Consider the following 19,208-nt stretch of genomic DNA (forward strand, 5'->3'; position numbering starts at 1 on the left):
TGAGCCCTATGCCTATCCATTTTGAAACTACTCGTAAACAAATGTTCATCAGACTGGGTCCAGCTGGGTCAAACAGAACTATTTGTTAATTAAAGTAATACTTAAGGGCAGTGCAGTTGATGCAGTTCAGTGTTTACTCATCATCAATTTCATATCTGAGTGTGGGTCTAGTTTCAGATACGCAATTAGGCTTCTAGCTAGTGTATAAACACACACTGTACTTTAGCTAAGTTTCAGTGCCTTGTTTTTCCTATTATCTAATTTTAATTACTACTTTCCTGAACATGTAATTTAAGCTCTCAAGGTGTACAGTTCTCCTAGACATGAAGACTAAAGAAGAATTTTGGTCTGTTTGAATATAACACAAAAGATCAACTTTAAGTAGGTAATCAAATGAAATTTTAGAATATATTTAATCATGTCATTACATATCCTTCTGAAAAGACAATCCCTGTTTCATTAAAAATTACATTTACAACTAAGACAATTTTTCATTCTTTTAACATATTTCATCTGGAAATCTAAAAATGTGTCCTAAGAGTGTGAACTAAGCTAATAAATATTCCTCTGATATGAATAACTGTTAACCCTGAATGAATAATTCTTGGCAGAGACTACATTACTTTCAACGTCTCTTTCAGTAATGACTGAATCTGTATTTTCTCAAATTAGTTATTTGAAGCTATTCTACCCTTGATTTAAATTGGGTTAACCTTTATCACCTCACTCAATAGTCTAGGTTTTAATTAAATACAGCTGCTTCCTAAATTAAATGATTTGCTGGTGTCATGTGGTATTTCTGTACCTCAGTGGAATGAAGGTCTGTCATTAGCAATTGTCAGCTGTGAATGTTCATCCTCTTTCAAAGGCTTTTTTTTGCTCATCTCTCTTTCCCCTTTATTCACCATTTGTATGTCACCATTTGTACAGATTTACCTATTAACTTTCAGCTAATAAATCTGCTTCAGAAAATGTCTTTTTCCTTCTTCATCTTCTTTCAGTCTGGCATTCTGTGTTTTTTTTTTCTTCTTTTTTTTTCCAGACATTGCATCCTGAATGGCTGAAGGTCAACTCAAGTGTAGTCTAACCAAAACAATCCTTTTCATCTTACCTCCAAAACCTTTTCCACTCCCATTTTCTATGGTTGCCAAGAATGCCATTTTACTTGTTATCCAAAAGCACAATTTTTGATTCTTCTTTGCCTCCTTTCCTCCAACTCTAAGTGAACAACCACACAGAAATTTTGTCCATCAATGCACAGGGTCCGAGTAGCTTTTCTTGAAATTCAGAAGTATATATAGCTCTGTCCTGCTTATATTTTGAAGGCACCTCCTTTAATCTTATGCTTGCCACTATAACAATGATACCAATAAAAGTGGAACCAATAAAGAGAAATTCCAAACCGATCTTCATAATTTCTTCTATTGTTATCATAATCTTTCACATACTAAGTATTTGTAAATAAAAAAATTGTTAAAGATTCAGGTCATGTACATTGTCCTTTTAGTTCAGAAAATTTCTGGGAACAGGCACGTGTGAATATGGACACTGTATGAAACTTTTTGGCAGCTAGGTTTCAGTGGTTTATGTCTTTCTTTGGAGCAAGTTGCATGCCAAGGGAATCTGTCCTTGATGTGGAAACAGTTTTGTTGACTTCATAATGCTTCTTTGTTTTGGAGAGAAAAAAAACCTTTGAACTGGCTTTAAAAAAATGTGTTGCAAAGATTCATGAAAGAAATAGTGATTTTAATGTTGTATTGAGCAGGTCAAAAGGTGAAACTGCAACAGTTTCAGGCTCTGATTGATAGACTTTGCTGTAGTCTATCTGCCTGTATGATTCTCCGGGGCTGTTCAGCTGAGAAAGTGTTTTGTGATCAAAACTGCTCTTGCTGGCATAAGTAACAACAAGGGGTGTCAGGGAGTGAATGCTAGTTCACTGCACTTTTATTTGTAATAATTTATTGTTGTAAATTCTTCTAAATTCCCACTTCCTGAGAGAGAAAAAACACAGCTCAATTTGGACCTAACCCTCATTGAAACTAAATGCAAGGTAAGTTTCACAATACTTTTTAAAATTTACCTTTTCTATCTTAGGATATGAAAGCAATCAATAGGATACTGCTGCTTTTCTGACTGAATGTATGTGTTGACCATTATTAAAGCTTCAGCATCCACACTTCTGCAAACTCAGTCATGCACGAAAGAAACTGTAACTGAGACAGCTTCTGATACAAAATGATGTATGAATCTTACCGGCACTTCTGACAAAACCACGTCTTTCATCAGATTTCCCTTCTGGTTGCAATATGTGGTGTTTACCTCACCACAGACTCCCCACACCAAGAATACAAAGATTAGAGAACATATCTATTGCACCTGTATCATATCTCTTTACAGACAACCCATTTATGGATATATAGAGCTTGTTTGAAATTGGCTGATGCATTCAAACATTATTGGACTGAAATGTCTGACAGCTGGTGGCATATAATGCAATCCTCAAATCCTCAGTGCTTCAAGTGGGGATCCAAAAAAAAAAAAAGATTAAAAAAAAAACCCGTATGATCTATCCCACTCTGCTCCAAACTATGAAGGCATAAACTTAACAATCTTCCACTAAATGTTTTTACTCTGATCAAGCAACAAGTCCCAGATGTGCAGTATGGGTTTTGATGCTGCCCTTGATGTGATGAGAAATTTCCCCACTATCTGAACATTATGGCTATCGGTACACTGTTATATCCAGGCAGATAAAACATGGTCTTCAACAAATCACTCAAGACAGATCACCAAATGAAATTATAGGTTGTGACAGCTTATTGCAATTGCAATTGCACTGCATTTTCTTTATACATTGCCAGTTCATTATGAGCTTCTCAGTAATTTTTTAATTTCAGTGTCCCAAAAAGCAGAAGAAAAAAAACATGCTAGACGCTCAGTATATTTCACTTGATACTCTACAAGCTGCATTTTGCCATTGTTCTGCTTCATATTACTCCATGCAGATGACTTGGTTATATGGATTGCAGTTCATGTATGTACCTGCATTAGCAAATATTACAAACTTGTGAAATATTTGTAAACATGATGTGTAGCTGCTCATGCATAAAATGCAAAAGAAATAGGCAGTAAGTGTCAGAAAGCGCTGACACTTTTTAGAAAACATGTTTTAGTTCTACATAGACCTGAACCTTTGAATAGTTTCTCTGAGGCATTGTTTTCCCTGTCTATCATGGTATAAAACTGTTAAAAAGCAGTATTTTCCCTGATCTCCTCAAGAACTTGTATGGAATCTCCTTGCTGCTATTTCCACTCTGGCTTTGCCTAAGGAGTGATTAGAATCTTGCTTGAAATATGTGGGTGTGAGAAGGACCAAGAGAAGGAAGAGGGGCCCAAGAAAGGTGGTCAGTATCCAAGGATCATCTCCTCCAAGACCAGAAGTGCACCAGAAGTGAGAAAGAGAAAAACAGGCAAGAATGCCAAGTGGCATTATAGAACAGACCCTTCTGAAGGCCCTACTAAGGCACATGGAAAATAAGGACAAAGTGATTGGTGGTAACCAGCATGGCTTCACCAAGGGCAAGTCATACTTGAGAAACTTGGTGGCTTTTTATGATGGAGTTACAGGAAGAGTAACTGACATAATCTACCTGGACTTGTGCAAAGCATTTGACACTGTCCCACTTGACATCCTGGTTGCCAAAGTGGAGAAAAATGGATTTGATGGATGGACCACTTGCTGGATAAGGAATTAGCTGGATGGTCACGCTCAGAGAATTGTGGTCAATGGCTCAGTGACCAAGTAGAGACCAGTGACAAGTGGCGCTCCTCAGAGACTGGTGTTGGGATTGGTGTTATTTAACATCTTTGTAGGCAACATGGACAGTGGGATCGAGTGCACCCTCAGCAAGTTTGCAGATGACATCAAGCTGAGTTGTGCAGTTGACATGCTACAGGGAAGGGGTGCCATCCAGAGGGACCTGGAGAGGCTTGAGAGGTGGGATCATGACAACTTCATGAAGTTAAACAAGGCAAGAGCAAGGTTCTGCACCTGAGTTGGGGCATTTCGAAGCAGAGGTACAGGCTGGGCAGAGAATGGCTTGAGAGCAGCCCTGAGGAGAAGAATTTGGGGGTGACAGTTGATGAAAGACTCAACATGAGCCAGCTTGTGTGCTTGCAGCCCAAAAGGCCAACCGTGTCGTGGGTTGCATCAAACGAAGCATGACCAGCAGGTTGAGGGAGGTGATTCTGCCCCTCTACTCTGCTCTCATAAGACCACACCTGGAGAACTGCATCTGGTTCTGGGCCCCCCAAACACAAGAAGAACATGGAGTTGTTAGAGTAGGTCCAGCAGAGAGCCACAAAGATGACCAGAGGGTTAGAGCAGCTCCCCTAATGAGGACAGGCTGAGAGCTGGGTCTCTTCAGCTTGGAGAAGAGAAGGCTCCAAGGAGACATTATAGCGGTCTTCCAGTACCTGAATAGGACCTACAGGAAAGTTGGGGAGGGATTTTTTTTATAAGGGCAGGTAGTGACAGGACAGGGGAAATGTTTTAAACTGGAAGATGGTAGATTTAGATTAGATGTTAGGAAGAAATTTTTTTACTGTGAGGGTGGTAAAACACTGGAACACGCTGTCTAGAGAGATAGTAGATGTCCCCTTCTGGAGACATTCAAGGCCAGGTTGGATGAGGCTCTGAGCAACTTGGTCTAGTGGGAGATGTCCCTGCTTACAGCAGGGGCATTTGTACCAGATGATCTTAAATGTCCCTTCCAACCTAAACCGTTCTATGATTCTATAATATCTTTCCAGGTTCTTGTTAAAAAGGAAAGATAGAGCCATAATTTTCTAAGAAAGCAGCAAAAAAAAGAAGGGAAAAAAAGTCACACTGAACAGCAAGTCAGGCTGGCGAAGCACATCTCTAGGCCTTGAGTTAATGCAATAGACTCAATAACTCCTGTACAAATGTTACAATTTTCCATGTAATTTCTCTTGCTTTATTCAAGAATAAATTTGTCCATATTCATACACAAACTGAAAATATAGACAAGATATATCAGAAGGATCTTAGAATTTCCACTGTAAGCATGTCTAAAATGTGCCTAAAATGCAGGAAGTCTGTGGCGGAAGGGAAGACTGCTGCAAATATTTTAAGATCCCTACTTCTGTGATTTGCTTTAAAACAATTTTGTTTGCCCAAAATCTGCGTTTACCATAATATGTAAACCATAATGTGGTTGGGCTTTTTTTCTAACTTCAATTATTATCTCAAGCTGGTTAGACAGGGCACATAGTAAGAAGCCAAACCTTCTTCTGAGCAGAGCAGTCTAATGTGACTGCAAACCTTATATTATAGGAGAGCTCAGCATAGTTACAACTTGTTCATATTCATACAGTAATTTTGTAAGCCGAACATTAACAGCGACAGTAGATCCTTATTTAAAATTGTGGAGAGGGTTTTCTGTAAAGATTCACAGGATTTTTCTTGTAGCAGTTCCTAAACTCAGCCTGACAGCAGCTCTGATAATGTGGAAAAAATTCTAAATATGCCTGTTTTGCAGAGTTTTCCAGCTTTCACTTTCACTATTTTTTTCTTATAATGATGCAGGAAATGTGTCTTGCATGGAATCTATTGAAGGAAGCTGACACAGGACCTTCTACTTTCACTGTCATGGGATGACACTTGGACCAGAATGTGCTGAAGTGATGAACGTAGTCCTCAGTTTGTGCATGTCTCATCTTTTCCAAACTACATTCTTGTACAGATTAGAGGCTAATCTAACAGGCAGGCTTGGCCAGTTAAAACAGTAATTAAAATAGCTGAGAGTTTTATTTGGCAAAAACTGATCTGCTTCATTTTTTTTTTTTAATGGACAAACACAAAGGCTCAATCATAATAGCTTGATTAATTTAAGAAGTAATTTTTCTTCTAAGATAATTTCCTGTTTTCCGTTTTGGAAACAAAAACAGAAAAGACAGAAAGAAAGAAAAGATTCTTTTTGACCTTTGATGGGAGACTGTAAACATCAGCCAGTGAATAAAATCCTGAAATGATGGAGAAACCACAAAATCCAAAACAGTTCCATTTTTGACTAGAGGTAGGTAAAGGTATTTCAGATGCAGGGAAGGGGAAAACTCAGGAAGCCCAAACTCATTAAAGGATTGAGGTTCATTTTCCTCAGTCTCAGGAACATTTAGGAAAATACATTAAACAAATAGCAAACTGAAACGTCCCCTGAAACCTTATTAAGGTTCTTGCAAAGAGTTAGGTCCTTCTTTCATTCCACTCACTTTTGACCAACCTTGTACTATAAAGAAAAAAAAAAAAAACAAGAAAGAAGAAACTAAACCAGAAGTAAAATTTCAGTTAGCAAAGTAAATGTATGGCAAGTTTCAAACAGCCAGCACACTTTACTAATTGACAGTTGCTTAGTGATTTACAGGAGGCATCTTGTTAGCTTTGGTACAGAGCCAAATGGTACCCACATCACTGAAACAATCTCAGCTGGCTTTTGGATATGGCTCTCCTTCCTACTGTCCCCAATTTAGGAAAGCATCATTATTCATCAAAGTACTTAGGCCACACACTTAATTTTAAGCATGTGCTTTCCTCAGAAAAGATGTGCTTAAACATGTGCTAGGGATTTAAACATGTGCTAGTGCTATTTGTGGAATTGCTCCTTCCAGGAATGGTGTGCATATGAAGGCAATACAGGAAGCTTTGACTGCCAAGATGAAGACTTGGTAGTTGGGGATGAGCTATGGATTTGAGTCCTCAGACTAGCTAAAATGACACCTTGCAGAAGCAATTTAAAGAAAGGAACTGATACCTGAAGATAGCATTCATGAGTAACAAGACATTGTGTTCAGTCAGATAATTGGAATGCTTTCAGTAATTTTGCCAAAAGAATACAAACATTGATCCACATGATTAAGTCTGAAGTGAGGGTGGCAGTGGGAAACACGGTGTATGTAGGATGAAGCAGTTAGAACTTTTAAATATTGTCATCCCTTTAGCGAATGTGTGGGCTTGCCATAATGATATGGAGGAAGAGAGGTAAGTTGAGCTAGTCAGGAATATCACTCAAACAGAGGAAATGACATCTAATACCTTACATTGTTCAGCAGATACACACTGATATGTATCTCCTGGGAACTGATCTTCCAGTGTTGCTGCTCCTGTCTGTGATTGCTTAGCAGCAAGAATGAAGAATGTATTTAAGTGTAAGTAGCAAAATTCCTTTTCCTTCATGGTCTCACTGTTATAAACAAATTTTTGGAATAGAACTGTAAGAAGAATTAGTCACAGTAGTATCAAAAATACGCTAAGGCAACAATTTCATATTTAGCCTGGTCCTGGCCATGGAACAAAATGAGGACACAAGTCTGGCCAACTGTGAACCCTCATCTTCATTTTCCTCCCTTGTCACAGAGTAAAGCATCCCTTTAACTGGCTTTGGGCCACTGCTCAGCTGCACCAGCTGCCCACAGTTCAAAATGTATGACTCCCTTTTGTTAAGGATTTTGTTCACATATGGCCTGGGATTCTTTTGTGCCCCTCTGCAGATTACTTTGAAGAGACACACCATTAATATATCATTGCTTGCTTCTGCTTTAAAGACTGAGAAAGACAGACTTACATGATGAGGCTTCACGTAACATAACTGCTAACTAAATCAATAAAGGCCCATCTTATGAACTGCTCTAGTCCTCAGTCCTGCACCCAGGACTATCTCCTATAGCACACCTGTAGAATCTGGTAGAAAACAAAACTAGCACATTGCTTCACTTCTTACCTTGGAAGGCCTTGGAATAAACTTGTCCTGTTTGCCTTCTCACAGCAGACAGGTCAGTCATGTCACTGAGCCCTGGCATGCACTCAGCCAAAGCAGAAAATATCTCATGGCAGCATTTGCCAAACTCCACATTAAAATTTGCACAGTGGCAGTTCATCTCTGCTACTTAGAGTGTGGAGCTCTGACCTCCCTTCATTTGCCATGAAGTCTGCATGGGACTCAGCTCTTTTCTGTTCCTCATAATTGAATTTGATGACTGACTGCAATACAAAATATAATATCTCAAATGCACTTTGACTCCGAGTTTCATCCTCCAAAGCAACTGCCACTGGCTCCCATACAGTCAGTCCTAGCTGCAGCTTGGCTTATCAACTTTTTGGCCATTTAGACTTAAAATGAATAAATCTGAGAAGAGACAGTACTAATGCACTTTTAAAAGCTAGCCTGATAGTTATTATGTAGAAGGTAAACAAACAATGTAGGTCCTTGGTAACTGACTGGGAAAATGTCTTGTTTCCAGGAAATTGTATCTGTTGCTTCCTTATCTTCATTACTTACAGAAGCTACCATTCCTGCCATTTCTGCATTGTTCACTAAGTCTAGAACACTCAAAGTCAGAACACTATGTGGCTGTGTAACCATCTACTCCGGAATTTTCCCTCCATACTTGTTTCCTTCTGCTCCTTCACATTAGCTTCTTCCAAAGCCTTTTGCTATCTTCTAATGATGGCTGAAGGTCAAAAGTTCAGACTCTGACAAATTATAGTGTATTGCCCAAAGGCTGTAAATAAGTAAGCAGCTATCTTGACACTTTCATTTCCATCTGCTTTCCATGTGTAATAAAGGCAGCCAAGTTTATTAAGATTCTAATCATTACTCAAAGGCTACAATTCCATGCTCTGACTAAATTAACACTAAGGTTTTATATAAACAGCAAAATGTAATATCATGCAAAAGTTTTGCTGATATCTTATTTGGATACTTAGGCTCCCCTCCATGCTCTGGATGTCTTAATAGGATTATCCCATTGTGAAAGAAACATTTGTTCAAAAGTTCAAGAGGTGTATTCTAAAGACTCATGTACTACACCACAGAATAACCTTTACATCAGGATACATGTGTCCTGTGTCAGAAATAATTTGTACAGAAAATTTCTTTGTGTTTGTCTCCATTTGATAAAAATGGCTTTTCTTAAGATACCAGAACAACAGCTTTCTCAGCTAGCTGTGCTTCTCAACTCACAATTGAGAGCAGTATCCTGCTTGAGGTTTTTGTAGTAATACAACAAATACATTTTAAAGTACATTGAAGTACAATTCATTTTATTCTTATAAATTTAAATTATTGCATACCGTAGCATTTGAATCTGGCAGGTGGAATAGAAACCACATCAGTAAGTTGTACTATGAAAGAATACTTTGTGGTTTTATAGTGCCTTTCATGTGAAGATGCCAACACACTTCATAAACTTTCATTACCTTTCACAGCACGTATGTGTGTATCTGAGGGCTGTTTAATTCACAGAAAAAGAAAAAAATTAAAAAGACATAGAATGACCAGTCAAGGATATATGTATTTTATTTCCTGGGAAAATCAGAAAATCCAAAGAAGAGAGATCTCTCTTTGCCTGCTCTAGGCATAATTCAAGGTATTATTTTCCATATTGGATGACAACAAGCAAATGGGAAAATAGACTGTTTAAATTTAGATTACAGTCAAAAGGAAAAAACAAGTTTTGCATTGTACCACCATGATTATGTGACTTTGCCATAATTTAAAAGTCTGCGGGCAATTCAATTTCAAGTACTCTATAGCATGTGCATCATTCCAATGTCAACAAATTTTAAAACAAAACTTGGTGATTTGTATTCCTTTTCTGAAGCAAATACAGTGTGATGTTCTGCTGGTTAAAAAATTCCTTCTGTGGTGTGCAACAATTTAACAAGTATGACAAAATGGACCTGAGGGCTCAAACTCTAAAACTTCTGCGGTCTTTAATCTATTTCTGTACTTACAATGATGTTGTTACTATTTCTCTCCAGCCTATGTTCCCAGAAATCATTACATGTTAAATTCATTGAGGTGCTGGAGCAGGTCCAAAGAAGGGCAACAAGGCTGATGAAGGGCTTGGAGAATGTGCCCTATGAGGAGCAACTGAAGGAACTGGGGCTGTTCAGTCTGGGGAAAAGGAGGCTGAGGGGAGACCTTATTGCTCTCTTCCAATTTCTGAAAGGTGCTCACAGTGAGAGCAGGGTTGGTCTCTTCTCACTGGTGACAGGTGACAGGACAAGGGGAAATGGCCTCAAGTTGCACCAGAGTAAGTTTAGGTTGGATATCAGGAAACACTTCTTTACAGAAAGGGTTGTTAGGCACTGGAATAGGTACCCCAAGGAGGTGAATGTGTTTAAAAACCATTTAGGTGTGGTGCTCAGGGACATGATTTAGTGGAGGGTTGTTAGAGTTAGGGTAGTATGGATAGGTTGTGGTTGGACTCGATGATCTTTAAGATCTTTTCCAGCCTGAGCATTCTATGATTCCACGATTCTATGAAAGTTACACAGACATAGAAGGAGAAGATCTGATAGAAACTTAATGACAATTATTAATGCATTTTTATAACAAATGTATTCAGTCTGGCCACTGAGCAAGTTATGACAGTCCTGGTGACTACTGCACACTATGGAATTAGACTGCTCAGAAATAACTGCTCAGAGATTTCCAAGTGTACTGCTCAGCACTTAAATCAAGGAGCTAACAATGTATTTTTACTGCTTTGCATACTTACTTGCAGGAGTGCAACACTGTTTTCAGGGCTATGGAGTGCCCTGTTGAAATGCCACACACTGTCCTTTAGCAGACAGCACACCAGTTACATGAGATTCCTAAATAGTAATACTGACAATTTTCATGTCAGATTATGAACCCAGTTTGAATTTCACAGCTTTATGTGATGATGAATTTCAGATAGTAAGAATATCCCTGCTCGCTTGAGTTAAAGAGATCAGCTCAGGAAACCAAAGTATCAGCTTTTGCAAAGGTCTGCACAAAGTTCCAGAGCTTTCACCAAACTTATTTTTGGAAAGGGCACAATTCACAGTTACTCCATATCCCTGTGACTGCTGCTTGCACATCTTGTTTTCATAGCAAGGCTGTCTCCCATAGAGTTACAGCTTACAGGAGAATTTTCAGGCTCACATTTACTCGCTTTTATCTGTGCATGTGTGACATTGCCCATTCTCTGAAGTCATCTCTCATCATGAAGAGACCATCTGTGTTTAGCTAAACAGCTTATTTGATGGGAGTTATTTCTGTCACCCTGCACAACGAAGATGCCATGGCTCAGGTTCCATCTGTCTCTCCCAGGAGTGGGGAATATCTTCACTAGTCAGTTGCCTTTTTTGAAACAGGTGCAGAATGTTATATGAAACAAACTGAAGGAAGTGGAAAAATGGAAGGAAACATGAAATGAACCAGTCCTATATTCTCTAGGGAGTGAAGTCCAGAGGCAACGAGACAGCAAAGAAAGGACAGAGGTTGTCTTTGATAAAAGTCAGAAAGGTCAGTTTGTTCCAGTTTTTGTGCCCGCTGCTGCCAAACTGTGGAATAAATGTGTAAAGCTTCAAAAGTTCCTCATTCAAGTAAACAAGTACCATGTGAGAGAATCTCCTGTGTTTGGTTTATAGGAGCTGTCTGGTTTCCCCAGGTTATCTTAACTGTCTAGAGACAATCTATACTCATCAAGCAGACCCCCAGATTTATATGTTATCATTCTAGAGAGGTACACCATCAGTCAGAAAAATATTTTGACCTGACTAGATTATTTTAAAAAGCACTTGTAAGTATAAATGCTTTTTAAACACAGAATAGTCATCATTCAATGCTTTAACCTATTTTCCACTGACTTGGAAAGCCCATACTAGGATACACCATTTGATAGGAAACACTACTTATAGCTATGTACAATATTGGTAAATTCAGGTAAACCAAAGGTACCAAAGTCTGCTGAGATCTCAGGATATGTCTTTAGACATCACTATTTCCAATTTCTTAGAGGTATTTCATTCTCTTCATGCTATGGTATTTCATGTGTTTTGTAAATTTGATTATTCTTTTCAATCTGTTACTGTTGCTTCATTGTGACTGTGCACTACAGGGAGATTCTGGCTCTATCTTCTCTCAGTCTATTTTTTAAGTAGTTGTTGATGTCAGTCAGACACTCCTGAGTTGTTCTTCTTTATGGTGAACAACATGTCTTTCTCAGCTTCTTCTTGCACATTCTGCCATCCAGATCCCCGTCCAGTTCAGTGGATTTACACTGGATTTGTTCTAATCTATTCATGCTTTTTTTGTACCTGGGTAAACCCCAAACAGGACCCAGTCTTCAGGTGCAGCCCTTGTAAGTGCCATGCAGAGGGAAATAATCAGTTCTCTCAACCTGCTCCTGTAACCCAAGACTGCCATCAGGTTGCTCAGTCTTGCTTTTCACATTACCTCCTCATATATTGGTGTTAGTATGTGAGCCAGATCATATCCTGTACACACATAGGTTTACATTCTGTACATACCACTAACACGTGCTGAGTGGTTTTCACCCCTGTAAATGCTGAATGGTTCCCTTGCTTTCAGTGGATTGGATTGTCAGAAATAGAGTATGCAGTGAGAGACCCTGGATTGCAGAGAGTAAGAGAAGAAAGGTGTAACACAATGATTCATAAGATAAAAAAAAATAAGAAGTATCAGCATTTATTCCCATTAAACTGGTTTCCTTTCATAAAAGTGTCATGGTTTGTGGGGCATTTAGCTGCAAAGAAGTTTTCTTACTTCAGAAAGAAAGGAGAATTTTGTCTCTGACTGCAACAGTAGCAAATCCATATCCTTTGCCAAACTGTATAGTGAATAGGGAGGAGGATATGCCACAGCCACTGCTGTGTAACCAGGAACTGTGATAAGCAAGATAGGTAGTGGCAGAGCTCCCATTGGCATCCTTAGTTCAATAGTTACAAATAGCCTTATGCTCAGATGAAAAGTCATTTTGCAACTTTATGTAGGGAAAATACCCCTTTTGCATGTCCTATAGGGTGGAAGTATTGAGAGTAACAAATAAGGCAAGATTTCAGACCAGCCATAAGCTGTCAGTTTTTTTAAACAACCTGAGACTTTCAGCTGCTCCCCAAACTCTGCAATCTGTGATGTGGAAAGGAATTTGCATAGCCAGGAATAAGAGGCAATGCCACCACTGCCTGTCCTTAGCAAAAATGGCTGGAAGGGGTCTACAAAATATTTTCGATGTCAGGGAATAATTATTTTGTAGTGAGACAGAAATTATCTCACTTAAATAACATTTTTCCTACAGTACTTTCTCAAAGCCCAAGGGCTTTTCTTCCAAAAAATGAGATTTTTGGCAGCCCTGGAGCTTTTCTTGTATTTCTGCCTATGCTACTCATACTACAAACATCATTCTTACAAAATAATTTCTAGACAACAGTTTCTTCATCAGCCCACTAGAGGAAGAAGAAAAAAACTACACTTTATGTAACTTCGCAGCTGCAGACAGTTACTTGGTTGTACTGTAAAGTCTACCATTTGTTAGCCAAACAATTCCATTTATACGTGAGGTCAGATTACATGTTCAAATAGCCATAGTTGGCATTAAAAGCTGTATTCAATTTGCACCTCAGAGACAATCAAGTCTTGAAGAAAACAAAATAAGTGAAAGAATATAATATCCAGATATCAATGGTAGGCCATTTTAGAGTGTTAAGTCCTATTGTTAAGTCATAAGTAGAATGAGAAAGCAAATTTATTACTTTCAAAATCCTATGAGAAGCAATTGAATTGTTATAGGTAATATTGAAAAAATACTGGGCAGACTGAAAGTACCTGTACTTTTATTCCTGTACATTTGTGAGTAGTCCCTGCTGAAAGGAAATTTGGATGAATTTTTGAACTGTTTTGGCATAGCTAAAAAAAATCCATTTATCCATTTAAATGGATAAATTTACTACTCGCTTCTCTATAGGCATCTAGGGTATCTTGGATGTGTAATGAATTAAGAGAATGTAATTTGCCCCTCTTTCTGGTCAGGGATGATGGCTGTTGGTTTAGCAGTTCTATGATGCTCTAAAATATGGAGGGAAGAAGTAACTCCTCATAAAACCTTGAAATTGAACTCAGTCCCTACACCTCCTGTCGTGAGAACAGTTCTGGCAGAAAGATAAATCAAAGACCTCCTCCCAGCATCCTACACTCCAAAGCATCCCCACAGTCAACTGTTATCAAAACAAGACAAAAAGCTCTTCTGGCCTTTCTGGAAAGTAAAAATAAATAAGTCAGGCAAGCAACTAGCTGAAGCAATTAGGGGATCTGCAAATAACTCCACCAAGTAGATGATTAGATGAACAGACTATTTCCCCGTAGATATTTTAAGGGATATTTTCATGTTTTATATGTTCTATAAACAATTTTAAATGCAGCGGATTTACTGGAGATGAAGGGAAATGTAAGAAGTGAGCAGGGTGGGAGTACAGGATGAGGAAGGATATGAAAGACGAGACGTCTGAAATACGAAGATCTTAAGTACTGGCCTGTCTGGTTATTTGAGTGTCCCTAGCAGTAAAATAATGAACCTTCTTCATGTTTTGCCTTTCTGGACTTGGCTTACTTCAACAAATTTGTAGGCATTAGGGTCTGTCTGGAATTAGTTCCAAGAGCTTTTTTTTCTCCTTAACATTTTGCAGCTGAGGCAGCCTTGTGAAAAAGATGCTTTGAAGAGAAACATTACCAAATATGTCTTTTCTCCTGCCCATATCTCCAATTTCCACAGGAAAGGGACGCAGACACAAGCAGACCAATGAAAGCAGAGAAGCAATCGTCACTGGAGGAGAGAGAAAAGCCCTGCCTGAAGCCCTGTTGGCAGAGAGGAAGCAGCTGAAGGTTCGTCAGAAGCAGAGATGCTGTCCCCTTGGCATTTCTGCCAGTTCTACAGAGGTTTAACTCAGCACTTCCTCCCCTCCAGCCACCCTTGGCCACTCCTGGCCGACCACCTTGGAAGATTGTTTTGCTTCCCTCGGCTGCTCTCTGCAAACTGCAGACAGCAGAGTCTGTTTCTTGCCAGGGGATACAACTCACATGAGCAGAAAAATTGAGCCCTGTGCCATTATTCCTTCCTGCCAGAACCTCAGCTGCAAATACTGCTCCCTCTGCTGTGATTTTAGGTAATCATAGCAGGAGAGTCAAGCAAGAGCTCCTTTCTACTACTATTACTTTCAGGATTGGAACTAGATGACCTTTAAGCTCTCTTCCAACTCAAGCCCTTCTATGATTCTATTTTTCTCATATAAAATGATATTACTAAAAACAACTGCATTTAAAAGCCCTGAGTAAGGACAGTCTGCATTGTGCTAGGAGGCATAAAATAAAACAGTACTTATCACTGTTTTGCTGTTATGTTTAGTGCTGCTCACTCCTGTAATTTTTTATGATATTTTTTTCTGAGAGTCCCAGCCCCTGGGACTTTCTTTGAAACAAATGAAACTAAACTTCCTAAGTAATCACCTCCTTCACCATTCTTCCCTGCCACTTTTCACCCTCCCTTTTTCCCAAGTAACAGCAATAGGATGAGAGGGGATGGCCTTCAGTTACACCAGGGGAGGTACATGTCAGATACTAGGAGAAGTTTCTTCTCAGAAGGAGTGGTGAGGCATTGGCACAGGCTGCCCAGGGAGGTGATGGAGTCACCATCCCTGAAGGTATTGAAGAAGAGGATGAATGTTGCACTGTGATATGGTCTAGAGCAGTCACAGGCATAGGTTGATAGTTGGACTAGATGGTATTAATAGTTTTTCCAACCTTAGTGATTCTATGATTCAGTGAGTTCTATGATTCTGTTTTCTGTATCTTCTGATAGACATGTCAGACCTGAGACAGTATGGATTATGGTTCATCTGAAAACACATAAGTGCTGATTTCTTATCAGGACCATGCTCTGGCTGAATCTGCAGCTGTTGCTGGGTAAAACCTTGTACAACTGAGCTCTTCCTCTCTCTGCTATTTGCTGTAAGAAACTCATTTGTCTCACTTGCTTCTAATCCGTTTTCATAGCACTTTAGAATTTAACCTTTGTGACAATTCAGATTGAAATTACTGAATGCATTCAAAAGGTATCAGAGGTAATTGGACAGGGCAGGTCAATAATAAAAACTATTTTCTTTAGGAAACCAGATAAAAGTAATTCTAGACCTTCCTTGTGGATAGGGAGACAATCTTAAAACTTCAGCTATTTTATTTCAGAATAGGAACAAATATGGATTCTTTGTTTGGCAGACTTCCTCTAAGTGTTCCAATGCAGATTCCATTTTGAATAGGGGTTTTTGTTTTTTACCGTGTACTGCCTTTTTGTACGATTGTACTGAAGTACAGTTCAGTTCATGTGAGACTTGTGAAATCTTAACCTCCACAAAGAGCTGAAGTGACATTATACTTTGGCAACCTGTGTTGAGCCAGTGTTTGCACTTGGCCAATCAGCAGCTTTTTTGAAGGAGTTAAGAAATGAAGCTGTAGATAGGATTGGAACCAATAAATAGCAAAGAGTTAGAAATAATATCCAACAACATCCTTAGGCTGGGGTTTGGAGCCAATAGATAATCTCTAGAGTTTCAGAAGAAGCAGTATGTGGCTGAGTGGTAGATTTACGATGTGTTTGTCTGGTGATGGCAGGATAGCAAAAGGGTGAGCTGTAGGTGACCTACTGGTAACCTACCAGTAAGCCATTCAGTGCTTAGGTTATGAGCAGTATGAGACCTGAGGTTAGATATAATGCAGTTTAAAACTGGTAGAGCACATTACATGATAATGTTGGATAATTCTAGTAAATACCTACTGCCCATTATTATGTTAGAAGTGAACTAGAAGGAAGCAGGGGGCTGAGGGTATATATGAAGCCACTGAAGTAGCTGGGCAGGTCCTGAACAGTCCCAGACTGGGTGTAGGATTTGGGCTAGTTGATGGCTATAGGACAGGACTGGGGAAGAATCCAATATACCATGTATTTACAGTCAGTATTTGGTGAATTAGGCACTGTGCTGAGAGAGTAGTTAAGATGAATGCTGTGGGCAGGACAGGGATGTAACCTGGCACTGAGATGAGAAAAGAAATGTGTAGGAACCCCTGCACTAATAAAATGTTTGGAGACATATCTGACTTTTGCTACATCTAGCTGGCATGGCTGAAAGGAAGGCCTCTGAGTGAACCCAGCCAAACATTAGGATTCAGGCCAGCAGGTGACTTCAGGCTAGAGAAAGCCAAGTAAGATTACAGTGCTATGGTCACAGGCTGAAATGCACAACTTCAGGCAAGGTTATGGTGGGGCTGGCAGACAGGCTCAGTCTGCAGCCAGCAGTGCAGGCTGAGGGCACTGTAGGGATGGCTTACCTCTGAGACTGTGTGTGGCTGAGACCAAGGGCAGCACAGACAGGCAGAGGCCTCCAAATTGGTGTTACATATTGGTTTGGATCCCAGTCCAGCTCACAGGTACCTACCTATGTTAATAGCTTCTAAAATGTTCTGTTTATGACCTTCCTAGTTGCCATCTGAAGCTTAGTACCAGACCAGTAGAGTGTGAAGGTCCCCATGGGTAATTTTCACCTGTTTGAATGCAGTATAGTTTAAAAAAACAAAACAAAACAAAGCATGCAAGATGCACTTCACCATTGAACACCTGCAATTATTTTAGTAATTTTTTATAGCTCCATATCATTCTTCAGTATAACAGAAAAAAAAACACCAGAGGGACTCAGTCTTGCATCAGCACAGAGCTGCCAAACAGAGGAGGACTGCCCTGAAGGAGGAGATCACATCTGCTCTGCAGGGAATGCTGGGGCCCTGGCATTGCTGCTTGTCAAGAAGTGACACAAACTTTTTGAGTACATTTAGAATAATCAGTGGAACTATTAAAACAGCAAATGATAGAATTGATAGTGAAAGGGAAGTTGTTCCATTTTAACAGAACCACGTAGACAAAAAATATTAAGGCCTTTGCATTTTTAGGTACAACATCCTCTCTGAATCTTCAGCTGGATTGTATGAGGGAAATGACTTACTGGCTTTCTACTAACTGCAATCAGTAAATGATTGTTATTCATCTCTAACCAATATTTTTTGCTCTCGGATAAACAGACAAATAACGTATGATATTCCCTGTTTACTTCCAGAGGAGATGAGCAACAACTGACTTCTGTTATGACTGCACTCAGATTCAGGCCGTCCCACAAGTCCCCTGTGTCACTCATCCCTCTCTTCCTGCAAAACCCTTGTGCTTGCATGGGTAATTACAACCATTCTGAATTTTTGATCTCTCCGATTTTTGCTTTTTTGCTTCTTTCCTGCTTCCATTCCTCTCTCCAGCTTTGTAATTCTCTGCAGGCTGAACAATGGATTAGCTGTTCCCTTCAGTTAGGGTTTCCAGAAATAGTCTTTAGAGTTTTGCCGTATGTTTATCTTTCTTAATACTCCAGTGAACAGCCCCCCTCATGACTCACAGGCAAACAAAGGTCTTGAATGGTTTGCTTATTCTTCTGAGCTAGATGGCACTGCCCGGAGCTCACCACGTGGGCAGTGCAGAGGAGCTTTGAGGAAGTACACACTGCTGTACATATTTAATTACAAATAACATTATATTTACCCTGCCCCAAACTACCATGAATCAGAATGAAGGTTGGAAAATCTAGCCAGCCCCATTTAACTCCACTCCAGAATTGTTCTTAGAAAGGGTTGCTCCCACATGCCAGTATGCTCCCACACCTGCACCCATCCCCATATGCAGACACTGGTGGGAGAAGCAGAGGAGGAGAAGGAAGGAAATTACCCTAAATAACTCAGTGTCTGACCTTCTCCCACTAAGCTTTCTTCCACTCATGGCACAAAACCACTGAGTAACCTTTGTCTGTCAGCAGTAAGGTGTATTTTGGATTACAAAGAACAAAGGCAACCAGCAGTAATGGAGTCTAAGAACTCAGTATTAAATAAATATCCAACTTTGTGATGTACAACAAAGCCAACTTTACTCCAACAACTGGTCACAGAATGAAATGCCCAGTAAAAATAAAGATGCCCAGAAGACTCATAACAGATGACCTGAGCTGTGGGATTAAGCAATACTCTTGAGAGTACTGTATATAAGACTAGCTTCTGTGGCCAGAGCTGAGTGTGCAAAGTTATGGATACTGTTCAGATATAAAGTCTTAAAATCACCTCAAGGACAGGAGAAGAAAAGATGCAGGCTACCCAGCTACCAATCCCCTCATGGGAAGAGATCAAGGTGAGAGAATTCAAATGTGTGCCAACTGGGTACCTAAATTATGAGTTTTCCTGCACTTTCAAATTCCCTGTTGGCTCTTGGTGGACTGCTGAGCTGGC

The 19,208-nt window shown here is 39.6% G+C and overlaps 1 protein-coding gene and 1 long non-coding RNA gene across 15 annotated transcripts in view; one reads left to right on the plus strand and one right to left on the minus strand.

Moving 5' to 3' along the window:
* Positions 1-19,208, minus strand: part of LOC149919044 (uncharacterized) — a 149,785-nt gene that overhangs the window by 77,786 nt on the left and 52,791 nt on the right. The window lies entirely within an intron of this gene.
* LOC149919045 (uncharacterized) lies at positions 1,749-17,220 on the plus strand. 2 transcript variants are annotated; one of them, XR_016464734.1, is made up of 3 exons: positions 1,749-2,050; positions 7,126-7,224; positions 14,620-17,220. It is a non-coding gene; the product is annotated as an uncharacterized LOC149919045 (long non-coding RNA). The 2 variants fall into 2 exon arrangements; XR_016464735.1 differs by having other exon boundaries at positions 7,129-7,224.

The sequence above is a fragment of the Phasianus colchicus genome, chromosome 2 (assembly GCF_987193195.1).
Source record: "Phasianus colchicus chromosome 2, bPhaCol1.hap1.1, whole genome shotgun sequence".
NCBI classification, from domain to species: Eukaryota; Metazoa; Chordata; class Aves; order Galliformes; family Phasianidae; genus Phasianus; species Phasianus colchicus.